The 17,977-nt window shown below is 36.4% G+C and overlaps 1 long non-coding RNA gene across 1 annotated transcript; it reads right to left on the reverse strand.

Annotated features, from left to right (window-relative positions):
• Window positions 1-15,319: 15,319 nt before the first annotated feature.
• Window positions 15,320-16,916, reverse strand: LOC132133546 (uncharacterized). The gene is made up of 4 exons (XR_009429169.1): window positions 16,731-16,916; window positions 16,572-16,642; window positions 15,755-15,896; window positions 15,320-15,618 (listed from the first exon to the last, which is right to left on the reverse strand). It is a non-coding gene; the product is annotated as an uncharacterized LOC132133546 (long non-coding RNA).
• Between the last annotated feature and the right edge of the window lie 1,061 nt (window positions 16,917-17,977).

Below are 17,977 nucleotides of genomic sequence, written 5' to 3' on the forward strand. Positions count from 1 at the left end.
GCCCTGGAGGACTCTGGCGTTGACCACAAGGGTGTGGTTGTCTTCTGGGGGGCTTCATGTTTTTTTTTCCTTTTGTTTTTGTGTTTATTTCTGTCCCTGTTCCTTTCTGTTAGTCTGGCCCTCCGTCCCTCCCCCTGAACCTCCTCTGGTCCTCCTCCCTCCTGGTCTCCCTGTTTTGTGTTACATTCTGGTGCCTGTTCCCCTTGTTTTTCTTTTCTGACCCTCCGTCCCTCCCCCTGAGCCTCCGCCTGTCCACCTCCCTCCTGGTTTCTGTTTTGTCTATCGTGGAGCGTCTGGGAGCCGCTCCGTAGAGGGGGGGTTCTGTCACAGTGTCTGGGTTGTGTTCCCTGGGTGTCCACTAGGTGTCCTCCTTTCTCACGGTGTCTGTCACCTTACCCCTTCCTGTTCCCTTATTTGGTCACCTTCCTCCTGTTGAGTAATTGATTGTTCCCCACCTGTCTCCTGTTTCCCATTATCCTTCTGTGTATTTATACCCGGTCTGTCTGAGTCTTTGTCACGGAGTCCTTGTCGTTTGTGTGATATTTCCCTGAGTCTGCTCTGTCTATTCTTGTTATGTTATTGGATATTCTGGTTTTGACCCTGCCTGGACTGTTTACCCCTTTTGGATTGCCCCTCAATAAACCTCGTACCTGCATTTGGATCTCTCCCTCGTTTCTTGTATCAACGTACGTGACAGTAGCTTGGTTATGAGGATGAGTGTCTCTCAGTGGACCTCAGTTAGGTCCATGCAAACCGGGACCTGAAAGCCTTAGTGATCTGAAACAAAGAGATTACAACCAGAAGGTGCACGGTAATATGCCAATGCTTATAATGGGGAGGGAGGGAGGGTTGCTTGCCATTTGAGCATACTTACCGAGCAGTAGTGCCATGTATATATGTCCTGTGTCTAATTGGAGAATGGTAGTGATTGGAGCGATGACAGCTGACCGCATCAGCTGGTCGCAGCCTGCCTCCGTGGCCTGACTGATCTAACCCTGTACTGGATTAGGGTGATAAAAAATACATTTGAATCTTTAGGCATGTATAACTCTTGCAGTGCAATAATGATGTGATTTGCAGCTGTCGCACTTTTCATAATGTCATTATGGCATTTTATTTTGAAAATGAAAGTAGGCCTGCCCCCAACTAAAGATTGATCAAGTCAACTAGTCGCACGTTATATTAAATTGATTAATATAATCATATACAGTGTTGGGGAGTAACTAGTTACATGTAACGGCGTTACGTAATTTAATTACAAAATTATTGTAACTGTAATTAGTTACAGTTACTACGAAAAAATGAGTAATTAAATTACAGTTACTTATGAAATTTTTAACGATTACAAAGGGGATTACATTTGAATATTTACACACATCCACATACAGATTTAACTGATTTCTTTCCCAAATTGCACTGACTATTCTGAGACATACCGCCCTAATAATTCCCGGGATGAAATGCCTAACGCGGACGGAAAAATGGAATGCCTAACGCGGACGGAATATGCCACATTTTGGATGACTAAATCAAAAGTAGGTCAGTACACTTGAATCAAAACATAACATGGACTAGTGTCTGTGAATATTAAGCCCCAAAAATGCAATAGCCTATATGCACATTCTGCCTGTCTGTGGAAATCAGGCGCGGACTGGACACCGGGAGAACCGGGACAATTCCCGGTGGCCTGGCAGCCGATTTTGCCCCACTATTTAATATCATTATTGTATAATTGCCTGCCGAATGTACTAAAGCGATCATTTGCGAATCCGCCATTTGATAATTAAATCTCTAATAAGTCATGAAGTGTTAGTCATGACTCGCGCGCTCTCCGCGCCTCCGCCAAACGGTTTGGATCAGACTCAGAGAGAGAGAGAGAGAGAGAGAGAGAGAGAGAGAGAGAGAGAGAGAGAGAGAGAGAGAGAGGGAGGGAGGGAGGGAGGGAGAGAGAGAGAGAGAGAGAGAGAGAGAGAGAACGAACTGCTGGAGCAGAGAAGCAGAACTACTGTTCAGGGTTTTAGGTCAGTTTCATCTGTAAAGATGCTTTTTTGTCTTTGTTTTTTTTTTATTTAATCAAGCAGCAGCACAATGCTCACCAGTCATCACTCAAAATACTATATAAAGGACATCATTATTATCAGTTGTAATGTTACAGTAGGAATTTATCTGAAAAAAATTCCGATTTTTTTTTTATAGGTTTAGGGGGAGCTACGACACAACCCTTACGAAAATTTACATTTTAATATATAACTATAAATCCAGAGAAAATGGTTAATATATGTTTAAATGTGGCAACCAAAAATGTAAAATTATTTTACAAATGTATTTATTTAAAAATAAATACAAATCCATTTGCAAAAAAACAAAAACAAAACAAGGTTATTTTACTTTTATATAGGCTAATAAAAGCAAGGTTAATTTTTGTAAGGGAAAAACATGACTTGTGTAGAGTATTAGGATTTTTCTCTAAAGATATTGTAGTATTGTAGAGTATTGTATTGTAAAGTATAGTTTTGTTCAATCTTGAGTATTAAAGTCACGAGAGAGATGGATAACAGGGCAAAATAAAGAGACTGAAGAGAAAAATGAAAGTGAAGGTGCAGTTCAGGAGAGAACTTTTAATTATTTTGCATGTCCCCAAATTAAAGATTTAAACCTTTTTTATGTCAGGTCCATACAAAAAAATAGTTTTGTCCATGAATTTGTTTGTATGAGTTTGAATTTTCCAGTCTGAATTTTTTTCCCAGTCCGCCCCTCCTGTAAATTAATGGCAAAGACATGGTTTCATTTACTGCACATAGGCCTACTGAAGCTTGCAGTGTTTTCAACCTTTGCCGCCTCAATATAGGAGTACACGAGCACATAAACATAATTTCTAGAACTGCTTTGTGTCACTTAAAGGCAGGGTAGGTAAAAAATTTATATACAACTTTCTTCCAAATTTGTTTAAACTTTCTATATATATCAATGCATAATTAAAATGTAAGTACTCTGATAAAAAGAGTATAAAAATCGAGTGACTCTAGACTGTTTAATTTGTATTAAACACAGCTCATTATTTCCATTCGGGAAGAAACATAAGATTGGCTTAGGCGACTGTCACTCTCTCGCAACCATGGAAACCACCCTTTTGCCACACATGACCTGCCCACTTGCGCGCGCACTTTTGATTTGAGGAATTCAACAGGCACGGATCCTAGGAATACCAAAACAGTGGCAGAGAAACAGCAAGCAAAATTCACAGTACCGGCCTATGCAGTTAGTGAAGGCAAACCAGGCAAAAAAATGAAGACAGTAACAGTACAAGAAAAGGCAATGAACAAAAAGTATTTAGATAAACAAAGAAATAAAACGCAAGTTAATATCGGCGTGGCTTTCCAGCGATGGCGAGAACTGAGGGAACTCAAGGGGCTGAAAAGTGACTCCTTGATGGCTTTTTTTTGTTTATTTTTTCATGAAGCATGTGTCATTAGCAAACGTAGCAGCGTAATATAGCTAACATAACATTACTTAGCGAGCCGTAGTAGAGGCTTTGGAAGGAGCCCAGAAGGGAGGGGGTGGAGTGAATGGAAATAATGAGCTGTCTTTAAAACAGTCGTGAGAGGTCTACAGACACTCGATTTTTATACTTTCTTTTTCAGAGTACTTACATTTTAATTATGTATTGATATATAAATAAAGTTTAAACAAATTTGGAAAAAAAGTTTTTTATACATTTTTTTACCTACCCTGCCTTTAATGTGCATTTTACTTATTTTGAGAAAACTATCATCATATACAAAGAGACAGCAGTTTAAAAAAAACACCAATGTTTGAGGAGTTTAGTACACAGAATACGTCACATGCTTATTAGATAACTGTATTTAAGTTGATGTATATGCTTTTATTTATTATTCTTTAATTTTCAAAAATTTAGAAAAGTAATCAAAAAGTACTCAAAAGTAATTAGTTACATTACTTTAATAAAGTAATTGAAAAAGTTACACTACTATTACATTTTAAACAGTGTAACTTGTAATCTGTAACCTATTACATTTCCAAAGTAACCTTCCCAACACTGATCATATATTACCCATACTTTAATATATAGGGCTAGGCATTCCGCGCTCAAGCTCGCGCATAAAGCAATTGCCTGAAAGCACCAGCAAAGGGATTCTGACCTTGTCAGGGGAAAGACATTTTAATTATTTATTAATAAACTAGTGCTTTCTGAGTCAGTGTCGTGTGCAAAGATGAGGTTGCCAAAAGCCGGCGCTGACTCGCCATCTCCACATGGACCTGCCTTTAATAGAAATTAAAGAATATTACAAAATCAAGTGGGCAAGTTTTCCTTATATTTATTTTATTATTCATAAATAATAAACGTTTAAACTTAAACGTTACTTTAAAAAAGTAATTAGTTATAGTTACTCACTACTTGTTCCAAAAAGTAACTGAGTTAGTAACTGAATTACTCTATAATAAAAGTAACTCATTACCAGGGAAAGTAACTATTTGCGTTAATGTAAAAAAAAAATTTGTTTTTTTTTTAGCAGTTTTCTGTAGTCAGTTGAAATAAGTAGAACAGACAGGTGTTCGTAAATAACTTTCAAGATTTATTGCACGTCAACAGACAGCAAGAGTTCTATCCTGCACTCTTTGTAAGAAAAGTGTTTTTGGCCACTAGCTTTGTAGATGCGTGTGTCACACATTACATGTACACATTAATTGCACGTTCTTGCCTTTGACTACAATGAATTTGAAGTAGTGCTTATATCTCCACCTTGAAAATGCCAACTTTTCATCGGATTGCTCCTGACTCGCCATTTCTGCTGCTGCTGCGAAATTCAAATCTCTGTGTAGCTGTTGCGTGTGTGTGACTGTGTGTGTTTGGCGCCGCTGGCGCATGTGTATATAAATACTGGCTCTGATTGGCTACCAAGAAACACATGACTCTGCCTTAGCCAATCATAATCGCTTATCTCGTTATTAACCCACCTGCTCACTCGCTGTGTGAGCCAGGAGTGCGTTCGGATTGCATATTAAATCAATGCATAGTAACGCACCACATTTAACGTTCAGTAATGTTAACGGCGTTGTAACGACGAAAAAAGTAATTAGTTAGATTACCCCGTTACTGAAAAAATAACGTCGTTACCTAACGCTGTTCCTTTAAACGCCATTATTCCAAACACTGTTCATATTAAAAATAATAATAACCTGTTTCGGTTATATTTATACTATTAATTTCAGGTCTCCAGCCTGCTACCGACTACATTTTGTGAGCGGTCACATTGGCACGACCACCGTTTGTTCAATACATAAAAGCCGCCATTTCTGTTGCATATGAGAAACATATGAGAAACTCAACTCGTTTGACCTGCGCAACGCTTCCAGTGTAGAGCCTGCTTTATAGTGGGAGAGCACAAAATTACACTTTTTTTTATTTACCCTCAAAAAAATGGAAGTGAAATGTGACAACATGCCCCATAGACATTTTAACATCTGAGGGGCACGTTGTAACATGACCATATGACAGGTTTAAATGTTATGTGATCGAATGAAAAAAATATACAAGACAAACTAAAATATTTTGTTAATAATAAATAAATAAACACATGCACACACACACATACACACACATATATATATATATATATAATTATTATTATTATTTTCAATGAAATATCATTGAAGCGATATCATCAAAAGATTTGTGAATTTTAGCAAAGAAAATTTGCACGTGAGCGGAGAGATTTGCGCTCGCGCACTGTATTAATGTTTTCGCACTACAGTAATGCGCTCTTGACATTTGTCAGTAAAAATAAAGCCATAAAAGGCTGATTTATACTTCTGCGTCAAAAACTAGCCTAGCTTGTGCGTAGGTCTAGAGTGAGCAAAGGCCGGCTTGAGTTAGCAGAGGCAGGTGGGCTTGAGAAGGAGGAAGGAGCTTGCAGCAACCACATGTGGCGACCCCAGGGCTGGACTCCGCTTCGTCCACAGTGAAAGCCGATCAGCTCCAAGCATAACGAAGCAGATATCGTCCTCTTTTGGAAGGCCAAACAAAGTAGTTACGCTTTCACAGTGAAACACACAGCGTCTAGACGACATGGCAGTGGCGGCAACAACAATACTGCAACGACAATAAAAGGTACGCCTTTTTCTTTGCGTGAACATCTGGGGCACGTTATGCAAATCTTCCCACATAGGGATGTAGATTTGGGGGCGTGTTAGAATGAGCCATTTTAGGGGGGTGTGGACGATTCTTAACTTTTATAAAGAATATCTCTTTGGATCTGAGACTTTAGTCTTGAAACTTTACAGATCTTCTTTATGCACCAAGAGCTTGTTACACTCCAAAGAGAAAGAAAAAAAAATTATTGCATCATATGACCCCTATAAATAAATTATCTGTTCTTTTATGTTTATTTACCGCTGTCACGACTGATGCTTCTCTGACAAGCTACTTCTTCAGCTTTTGCCGTAGTCTGCGGGTTATACAGGCAACAAGGTTGTATTTGCATCTGTGAATCATAAGCATGCCAGAAATCACAACTGAAATCTTGCTTTTGACTTATCTCCGGGGATAATCTTGAGGCAGTTTATGAGAAGAATTCATTTTCATCTACATTCCAGACTTCTGATCTGATGGAAGGGAAAAACTAAATAATTCAGATTTGTACTGAAGTTAATGGCAAGGCTGCATCACCTACATACATATACATACACATGGGTGGCACTAGGGAGGGGCTAGCAGGTGCTTCAGCACCCCCAAGAAAAAAAAAAAGCACCCAACAGATTTTTTTTTCTGGAATGAATTATATGCATGCTGTAGTCTTTTGGATTTGAATAAAGTTGTTATTTTTGATTTCTTTGCATACAAAAAGTATTGTCGTTGTGTGTTTCCTTACTTTCTGGAGCTTGACCATGTAAATAACTTGGCAGTCTATGGGACAGTCACAAGCCTTCTGGTTTTCATCCAAAATATCTTAAATTGTGTCCCGTGTTTATTTAGAAATATCATGATTTACGATTTTATCACAATTCTTTGTCATGTCATATCGCACACCCCTAGTGGTGACTATGTCAAATTAATGAACATATGCCAGAAATGTACTGTAAAATTCAGTTAATGACTTAATCAAACAGACGATGAACACTTTGCATCATCTGAGGTCCTCTGAGAGGTTTGCATCATCTCTTCTCAGGTGTTCGGTCATTAGGTCTTTGTAAGAGCTGGATCCAGACTAAGGCCCAATCCCAATTCTACCCCTTAGCCCTTCCCCTTTGTCTCGATTCTCTTTTGGTTGGAGGGGTAGGGGTAAGGGCAAGGGCCAGATAGCCCTTCAAATGAAGATTTTTCGGGACCACACTTCAAAACAAAGGGGTATGAATTATCTCGGAAACATGGCTGCTACAGCGAACAAAAAGACACATAAATGTAAGCTTTTTGGCATAAAGAAAGATTTTAATGAAAAATTAATCATTTGTTTTATGTTAAATTCAATTGTGAGTTCATATTAACGGTCATGTTACTCAAAGAAATGTTAGGAAGAAATCGCTAATATTTGCTAACGTCATATCATTACAGACTGCATGATAGTGCCACAGCATATGTCTGATCAGGGCGATAACTGCCGTAGACATTGATGGGGGCTAATCCCCCCCAATAATTAGAAATCTCAAAAATATATATATATATATATATATATATATATATATATATATATATATATATATTGCCTATTCGAGAGAGAAAGAGAGCGAGAGAAAGAAAGAGAAATGGAAGTTGCGTGCATTTGCATCTGTGCGTTTATCTTTTTAGAGTGAGTTTACTTTAAAACAGCTATTGTATCCTCTCGTCGCTGGAAAAGGGGAAGAAACAAATGGAAATATGATTAGCGTAGATGCTGTTCCAACCAAGCAAACACAATTTGTTCAACTCGAAATCAGATATAACTGCAGTATACGTAAGTCTGTGAGTTGCATAATTTGAATGCTTTGTTAAAGATATGTGTCTCTAATCTCGAAGTGATCATCTGACCCCTAACATCATCAGATAAGCTTCCCATAAATTATGAAATCAACGCTTTCCAGTACTGCCTTTTTATCAGTTTATCAGTGTCAGTTATCAGTTTCCGTGTAGACACCCAGCTAGAAATTTTTTGTTCTAAAAAAGAACATTACCATGCATTGTTCTAGCAAAGTTTTTAGCGGGTAGTTTTATTTAAGTTCCCAGAATGTTCTCTTAAAAGTTAGGATAACATTCTCTAAAAACATTCTGAAAATGTTTAGTGATAACATTGTTAGAACATCATTTCCTAACATTCTTACAAAGTTTTTAGCGGGTAGTCTTATTTTGGTTCCCAGAACGTTCACTCAAAAGTTAGGATAACATTCTCTAAAAACATTCTAAAAATGTTTAGTGATACCATTGGGAAAACAGTATGCTGTAACATTCTTATAAAGTTTTTAGCAGGTAGTTTTATTTTTGTTCCCAGAACATTTTCCTATAAGATATAACATTCTCTAAAATAATTCTAAAATTGTTTAGTGACCACATTGTTTAAAAGTATGCTGTAAAACTCTTACAATGTTTTAGCAGGTAGTTTTATTTTTGTTCCCAGAACATTTTCCTATAAGATATAACATTCTCTAAAATAATTCTAAAATTGTTTAGTGACCACATTGTTTAAAAGTATGCTGTAAAACTCTTACAATGTTTTAGCGGGTAGTTTTGTTTTTGTTCCCAGAACATTCTCTCAAAAGATAGTTTTACATTCTTTAAAAACATTCTAGAAATGTTTAGTGATAACATTGTTAGAACATAATTCCCTAATATTCTTTAAAAAACACTCAAAATTCTTAAATTCTTAGCTATTACGTTCTTAAAACATATTATTTTATTAAACTGAAAAAAAAATCTAAATCTAACTCAGCATCACATGTTGTAGAACTCAGTAAAATGCAATATATAATTAAGCGTCTGACTGTTGTTGGCTCAGAGTGCCCCATCGTCTTTGCTTGTTGTGGTTCTTGCAGAACAATAATACAGTTGTCTGTATGTTCAAATGTTCTCCTCCTCCAGTTTTCCAGCTATATTCCCAGTTAGCAGCACTGAGCTCTATTCACTGTGTGCATGATAGAGTTTTTCCTCATGGCCTATAACAGAGGAGCATACAACAGTGTAAACAGAAAGAATACAAATAATAATTACATCTTAAGATCACAAACAATATAGAAAACTTTCTGAACTACCCAGCCTAATTAGTCTTCACAAACTATGAAAAGACTAATTTATTGAAAGTATGCATATGACACCTTATGAGTATATATACTGCTTCAATAAATTTAAAACACATCTACGTAATCAATTATACATGAATAAAACAACTTGACACTTTTTTTTTTTTTAAATATATTTACTCCAGGATTTTATTTACTTTAATAAAGGCCAATATTTTTTTAATCTTATTAAAATGTATGCATCGTCTTTAAAGTCAAATTATTAGTTAACAAAAAAAAGAGAAAGAAATAAAAATGCACCATAGGGCTGTTACCAATCAAATTAAATTTACAGTGCCAAATTACAACTGCAATACATTTTTAATAGGCCTATAAAAAAATTTTTTTAAAAAGATATGCGGAGGAAAAATAATTTTTAAAATACATTAAACCACCAGTAGAAGATGGGAATTCACTGATTGGTTAGTTCAAAACACAGTAATGAGAAATACTTCTGCTGTCATCTTCCTTTGGAACTATTTTCATTGGTGAAACAGAACAAAACAGTCAATATTGTGTCTAAAATTATCTTGTTTGTTGAACTAAAATCAAGGTAGTATTTGCACTCGTAGAAATATTCAGCAAAATAGCTATCTTGTCATTGTATGTTACTTAAATGCATCATGTTAGAAATAAACTAAACATATTTAATTTTTACCTCAGTATGTTTCTATGTTTCTGTGAATTTCTTTATGAGTGGCGTTACAGATTTCATTTCTCCATGAAAGTCTCTTCATGAAACAGTTCATGAAACAGTCAGGCAGCACAAGCAGAAAAAAAAAAAAAAAAAAAAAAAAGTAAAATCAAAAGATTCATTTTAACCCACGGCCACCAATGAAATCCCAGAACTCGGTGACACTCCATAGACAGCAACGGTACTACCACCACGGTCAAGGCACACAAACATAGTAAGGACATTGTTAAAATGGTCCAGGTTCAATCATAAATTTACAAAGCTAAGAGAATACTTTTTGTGCACAAAAAAAATAAGCTTTCTTCACTTTCTTCAACAATTCTTTGCCTCCGCATGTGTTCTGAAGATGAATGAAGTTATGGGTTTGGAACAAAATTAGAATGAGTAATTAATTTTCATTTTTGGGTGAAGCTAAATACAAGTAGAAACAGCGCATACTTGTGGCTCAGAGGACACAAAAGAGCATACAGTGATCTTTAGTGACACAGAGGAGACGATTGACAGATTGACGATTGAAGGAACTGCTGAAAAAAGTCATTTTTGTTTTCTTCGCTTACAAAAAGTATTCTTGTCGCTTCATATAACTCAGATTGCACGTCTGATGGCAGATGGAGTATTCTGAAGACACATTTCATAACTTTTATGGACCTTGACACGGTTATTTACTTGGCAGTCTATGGGACAGTCTCAAGCCTCCAGGTTTTCATCCAAAATATCTTAAATTGTGTTCTTAAGACAACTGGAGCTTTTACGGGTTTGGACATGGGGTAAGTGATTAATTACAAAAATTTCATTTTAGGATGGAGTATCCCTTAAAATACTAATAAACAACTAGGAGTGTGCGATATGACAATTTTAGATCATGGACGATAAAAATTTCTCCATGATCTGCTTTTGAAGAAATATCGTAGTATCTTGCTACAGTGCACATTCTATCAGCTGCAGTTCTGGAGCCTCCGTCATATAGGCTGTACAATGACATGCATTCACAGCAGTGTTAACTCAGCAGTAAAGTTACTCATGTGCTAAGCATGTTCTTTTAAATATTTCATTCGCGTGCTGGTCTGACCTGTGCTTTTTTCTAAAGCGCCGCATACACCCAAAGGGCATGCGCTACAGCCTGTCAAATAAAACAATCAAATAAAACAAAACACAAAGAGAAAAAAAAATCACTCACTGCTCTTGACTAGAGAAATTGAATACAGTTGCTTTAGGAATCGGTTCATATAGTATTTTATTTTTATATTTGTTCATTTAATTTCTTGAATGGTCCTGCTAAATGCACCTATTGCACCTGAAAATAAAGCACTTCATTTTATTTGTATGCCATGTGTAGTTGTAATTTATATCTTTGTCATTCTTTTATCCTTGTTATTAAAAAATAAAAAAAATTATCCTCACCCTCCTTGGCCTAAATATCTGCCATTCTTTTTTTTCTGTTACCTTGAAAGGATTTGTCTTTATATAGGGAAATTTGTTTAGATGTGATTTTCAAAGAACTTGCAAAATAGTAAAACCAACATGACAAAGAATTGTGATAAAATCGTGATATTTCAAAATATATATATATATATATATATATATATATATATATATATATATATATATATATATATATATTTCCATATCGCCCACCCCTATGAACAACCAATATGCAGGTGCTTCTCAATAAATTAGAATGTCGAGGAAAAGTTCATTTATTTTAGTAATTCAACACAAATTGTGAAACTTGTGTATTAAAATTAATTTGTTGTACACAGACTGAAGTAGTTTAAGTCTGTGGTTCTTTTAATTTTGATGATTTTGGCTCACATTTAACAAAAACCCACCAATTCGCGATCTCAACAAATTAGAATATGAAGACGATGAAGATGTATTATTGACAATGTTGTATAACCGGGTACCTCAACAACATCCTCAAAACATCCCTAAAATTTTGCAGGTAAAATGTTCTAGATTTGTTATTATGTCACATTACAAGAAAGTTTGATAAAATAATAATAATAACAACAATAATACACTATCTCAGGCCTCAGTGATGTTCCTATAACGTTCCCCTAATGTGGCTGAGAGAATGATATTATAATAGATATTATAAAAGATACAATAGATATTCATTTTTTATGTTAAATGTTCACACAACAACTCTTTAAAAGCAATCCCCCATCATTTAAAGCGCTAAAACCAGCTGTCAGATGTTGCTGAGCAGCTGAGTTTGACAGCTGCCTGTCAGAGTGACTCTAGATTTTTTAGGATTGTAAATCTAGTAAAAGAAATGGAAAAATACAAGCAGTGTGTGGACAGTGCACAGTAAAAGTGTACAGCTTGTGCGCAGCTTTCATAATATGATACATACATTTAATTAACTTTTTTTTTTAATTCTGCAATTTTGCGCCTCGTCCAGCAGATGGCGCCCCAGGCAAAGCCGGCCCTGTCAACAGGCAACATGATTGGGTATAAAAAAAGCCTCTCAGAGTGGCAGTGTCTCTCAGAAGTCAAGATGGGCAGAGGATCACCAATTCCCCCAATGCTGCTGTGAAAGATAGTGGTGCAATATCAGAAAGAAGTTTCTCAGAGAAACATTGAAAAGAGATTGAAGTTATCATCATCTACAGTGCATAATATCTTCCAAAGATTTAGAGAATCTGGAACAATCTCTGTGCGTAAGGGTCAAGGCCAGAAAACCATTCTGGATGCCCGTGATCTTCGGGCCCTTAGACAGCACTGCATCACATACAGGAATGCTACTGTAATGGAAATCACAACATGGGCTCAGGCAGGGGCGGACTGGGACCAAAAAGTGGCCCTAGACTTTCTGGCCCACAGCAGCCCACCACATCATAACGCATCCGCCCGTTTTGATGTCATTTATTAATTTAATATTTAAGTAAACAGTTTGGGAATTTTAACCTATAGGGCAACTGATCCTCTGTTGAAACAAACAAACAAACAAAAAAACTGCATGCAGCAGCTGTTCATTTAGCGACTCCTAGTGAGCGATACATTAGAGCTTAAATCGGGCCCTACTAATCAAGCCCGACCCTACCCGAGCACGTTGTGTACGAGTCCGGCCCGGGCCGACACGTTCACTGTAATCATGAGCCCGAGCCCGATTTAAACCCGATCCATTTTTAATATGTGGGCCGTTATAACCAGGGGCGGCCAAGCGTGTACGTCTGCAGACTTCAAGACGGGGGCGTAACTTGAAGTAGGAGGCATAACTTGAAGTTGTCCAAATCACACAGAACCACGCGAGACCTCAAAACAATAAGTTGTTGGCAAACGGCACAGAGTAGAATATTGATTACGTTTTAAGGGAGGCAGGGGTTTTAGGCAGGATTTGATGCATGATGTGTGTGTAGCAGAGGTGGGTAGAGTACCCAAAAACTGTACTCAAGTAAAAGTAAAAGTACTAGTCTTGAATAGTTACTTGAGTAAGAGTAAAAGAGTATCAGATAAAAAATCTTCTCAAGTAGTTAGTTAATAGTTACTTTGGGTCATATATACTGAGCCTATTTTTATTGAGATATATAGATAAAATGTATGTAATGTATGTGTGCGTGTGTGTATAAATTTATATATTTCATCAGCCTTTACTCCAATTTATGTAATTTATTATAAAACCCTGTGTGTTTACTTAAGTAACAGATATTGGTGTCATGCCATAACATATTTTTAATGCGACTGACTTTATATTAAATGTGAATTTAACATTAAAAGTTAATGTGATATAAATATTGCTACTAATCTTTCATTGTTCAGAAAGAGAGCAAATAACATTACATTATTAAAGATCATTTTCACTGACAGTCAAGATTTCAATCACTCTCAGAAACTCCCATTAAAATCACTGAAACTGTTAACACTGTGAAATCAATATCTTATTTACAGATTCGTACATACACACATCTGCACTTTGTTGTTTCTGACGAGAGAATTCGCAAGAAAGAGGTATTCAGTCAGGAGCGAGTGAAGGAAGCACCGGCATTTCAGCGATGACTCATCTGAACACCTCTGATTGGCCAATGCTTTAATAAGCCCCAAAGAATCATGTGTGATTGGTTATAATGCGCAGTGATGTATAAACACATCTATCTCTGGCTCAGCGCCAGTAAGCAATCACAGATATGAATTTAGCAGCTGGACTTGCTGAACGTATTCGCACCGGTGTGATTGTATTAAAATTAATAAAATCTTAATCGGCTATTTTTTGTCTTTTGGAAGCTGCATTCTACTTGACTGTAGTAGCCCAGAGTGCAGTCTGGACGATGGGGCGGGGCGACGCGTTGGGGCGGAGCGACACGTGTCGCCCCGCCCACCTAGGCGGTTATTGGTTTATGATTAAGATGAGCTTATTGGTGTACAGATGAGTGACGATTTTACAGCTTATTGGTATAGAGAATTATGACGCTGTGAGCAGGATTGGAATGCGGAAGTAGACACTCAGATGAATAAACTTTTAATATAAATTAAAAAGCGAATATAAATGTTCTGTTTTTGCATTTATTGTTGCGTTTCCACAACATCCCGTATAAATACAAAGAGTTTTGGATTACGACGAACAGAACAGAAATAAATGGTCTAATTTACAATTACTCCCTCAACGGCTGTAGACTCTACCTCAGCATTACTCGCTAGTTTTTGAAAATGAGTCTGACACGGCAATATAATGCGAAGTATGGTTATGTATAGTCATGGAGTACCTTGATTTATATATTCAAATGATATATATACACACACACACATATATATATATATATATATATATATATATGTATGTATGTATGTATGTGTGTGTGTGTAACAAATTGTCACTAGTCTCTGAACGTCACCAATAATATACTGAAGATTCCCTCAGCTCCTACGAAAATTTACCATGGTTCTGCTACAAAAACTATAGTTAAACTATGGTGTTTTTATAATTACAGCACATGGTAATTAATATGCCAACAAATATTTTTACTACAATAAATCCATGGTTACTTTTTGCAAGGAAGGAACTATACAGGTTCTAAAGAACTTGCCCAAAAACACTCTCACTTTCTGTTATATGTTTTCTGAACTGCACTACTGAAAACCTCATTAATCCTGAATTTATTTAGTTACCCGCTTCTATATAAAAACATAATACATTTAATCACCCCTTTAAACACTTCATTGTTTATCAAAATCATTGTTAATTGAAAAATTACACAGAATTGTCACAACTAAACTAAGAATTCATTATGAGCAGTGCATAGCAAATGATGTTACCATCAAATATGAGAAACCTTAAAGGATCATAGACTGATGTAAATGACTGAAACCTGTTGTCATGCATGTGTTTTCCATGGCTTTTTTATTAAAACATTATACACTGCAAAGTTTAACTTTAAATGACATCAATTAATACATTAAACCAGTTGATCTCAGTTCATTCTCTATTTCCCTTCAATGAACACACAAAGGTGTTTCATGCCGCAAAAAAAAAAAAAAAAAACAGTCCTTGGAAAAAAATCCTGTGTAAACAAAAGCCCAGAAGATCACCACGCCGGCCTCTTCCCTGTACCCTGGTGGGTTAAACTTGAAAAGGGCTCTGCACTGCAAGCATTCCCTGATGCTGTACATTCATCTGAACTCATTCTGGTAGACAGGAGGACAATTCTTCCAGTTGGCCACAACTTATAGTGTAAAGACAAAATACAGGAAAGATAATAATAATAATAATAATAATAATAATAATAATAATAAAAGTTTAACAGCCTCGTACTACAAAGTTCAATTGGAGAATGAGCATTAAACAGGGGGAAATCTTACTGTCTAGCCAGGCAAAGTGTGCCGCTTTCCGGAAAACTTCTTGAGTGACCATATCCCTAAACCATCTGCAAACCAGAGAAAGTGTCAAATATGCAGAGTCACCCGCTGACAAAATAACTTCCCTGAGGATTTCCAGGGGAAGCTTTTGAAACAAAAACATACATAGGTTTATTTATACAAGTATATAAAAGTTATTAAACATTATATAAACACTGACTACAGACAACCTTGCTTTAAACAAACTCTATAGATTGTTGTCACAACTGCATACTCATTCTTTTATAATACCACTAATAAAATGTTAATATATACAGTACTGTGCAGAAGTATTAGGCATGTTAGTATTTTCACATTGAAAAAAATAGTTTTAAGCCAATTATTTATATCTTTTGCTGTAGTGTGTCAGTAGGATAAATTAGTTTACATTTCCACACATTCATTTTGCCATTAATTGTAATAATCCAGTGAGATATTTGTATATATTTGTATGCATGATCCACATGAAGATCTTTTACATTGAATATAAATATTTCTGTCTTATATGGTGAACAAAATCCACATTAGATCGCAAACAGAAGTTGTTTAAAACACTCGCTGCTGTCTGAAAATGAATTAAGATGAAATGTTTTTAAATGTCTTTGATGCTGATGTTAACTGATAGCTATATATGAAATGATCCACGGTGTTGACCAATATAGTACTTGTACATAACCCCAATTTCATATCTGAACGACTATGTAGCTGTAATAACTAAAATACCTATGCATGTACACACATGTAATGATTAGTTCTTAATGAATGTATGTGCACAAATAACCTGCTTTGCTGGACTCTGCCTGAAGACACTGTCTTTTGAATGGTGAAGTTCCTCCCCTCAGTGGTTGAGCTCTAAAAGAACAAATGTCAAGAGGTAGGTATATTGCTAGATACAGTACAGAGTAATGTTTCATGTAGCAACATTCAAACAGCTACATACATTTGCGGAGTGAAGCTGTCCAGGAGAACAGAACACCACCACCTCCTGATCATGTCATCCTGAAAAATAATAATAATAATATACACACAATAATCATGCATGTCTGTTCAAATAACTTGACAAATGTAATGGCATACCTCTGTAAAATCAAACCTAAGAACTAAAGCCATGATGTTCAGAGTGTACTGTTACAATCCACAAAGAACAATAAAATGAGCAATTTATAACAATTATTAACAAGAATTATTCAAATTGAACGTACCATGGATAAATAAATGATCGAACATCGCATTGAATATTATAAGATTACACAACCACTTTTACTCACCTCATGCAATCAAAGTGGAATAGCGTCATTACTCTGCTGCTGCAGTTGCCAGCGTTCTGTTTATTTCAACGCAAACTGCCCCCTGCTGGCTCGGAGCAAAATGTCAAAGGCGGGGAAACAAATATGGGCGGGGCGACACGTGTCGCTCCGCCTCGAAGTGTCGCCCCGCCCCATCGTCCAGACTGCACTCTGGGGTTACTCACTTGACTCCCCTCTGTTATAAGCCACACACGTACAACAAACTAATGTCACAGTGGTATCGTGTACTGTAATCGAATGTAGCCCAAGTTATTACCTGTTAAACAGTAGACAGCACACGCGGTGTTCATCTAATAAGGATCTCCATCGCTAGCAAATAATAGCCTTTGCAGATTTGCTTTCAATTCAATGCAGTTCCAGCCACGTTTTCAACGCTGCTGACGTTCTTAAACGTTAAAACTCTGAGTGAACCACTTCAGATGCTCGGCGCGTGCAGCAGGGAACTGAACGACTCATTCAAACTGATTCATGAACCAATTCACTCGTTTGCCAATTGGTTTGATCGAGCCTTTGAACAGAATTGACTCAAAAGAATGAATCATTCGCGAATGGGCATCGCTCATTGCCCAGAGAAAAGTAGACGGCGCGTTTGGAATAAACTGAAGCATTTATAACATTTATTGCATTAAAATAAAGTAACGAGAGGAGCGTCGCCCACAGTAACGAAGTAAAAGTACAGATTTTTCTCCCAAAATTTACTCAAGAGTATAAAGTATCCATCTTTAAATATACTCCGAAAAGTATTAGTTACCCCAAAAAATTACTCAAGTAAATGTAACGAAGTAAATGTAACTCGTTACTACCCACCTCTGGTGTGTAGATATTAATGTTAGGGGACAATGTGAGAGTGTACGTTTTAGTAGGAAAACTTATTATCTGA

Source organism: Carassius carassius, chromosome 50, assembly GCF_963082965.1.
Source record: "Carassius carassius chromosome 50, fCarCar2.1, whole genome shotgun sequence".
NCBI lineage: Eukaryota > Metazoa > Chordata > Actinopteri > Cypriniformes > Cyprinidae > Carassius > Carassius carassius.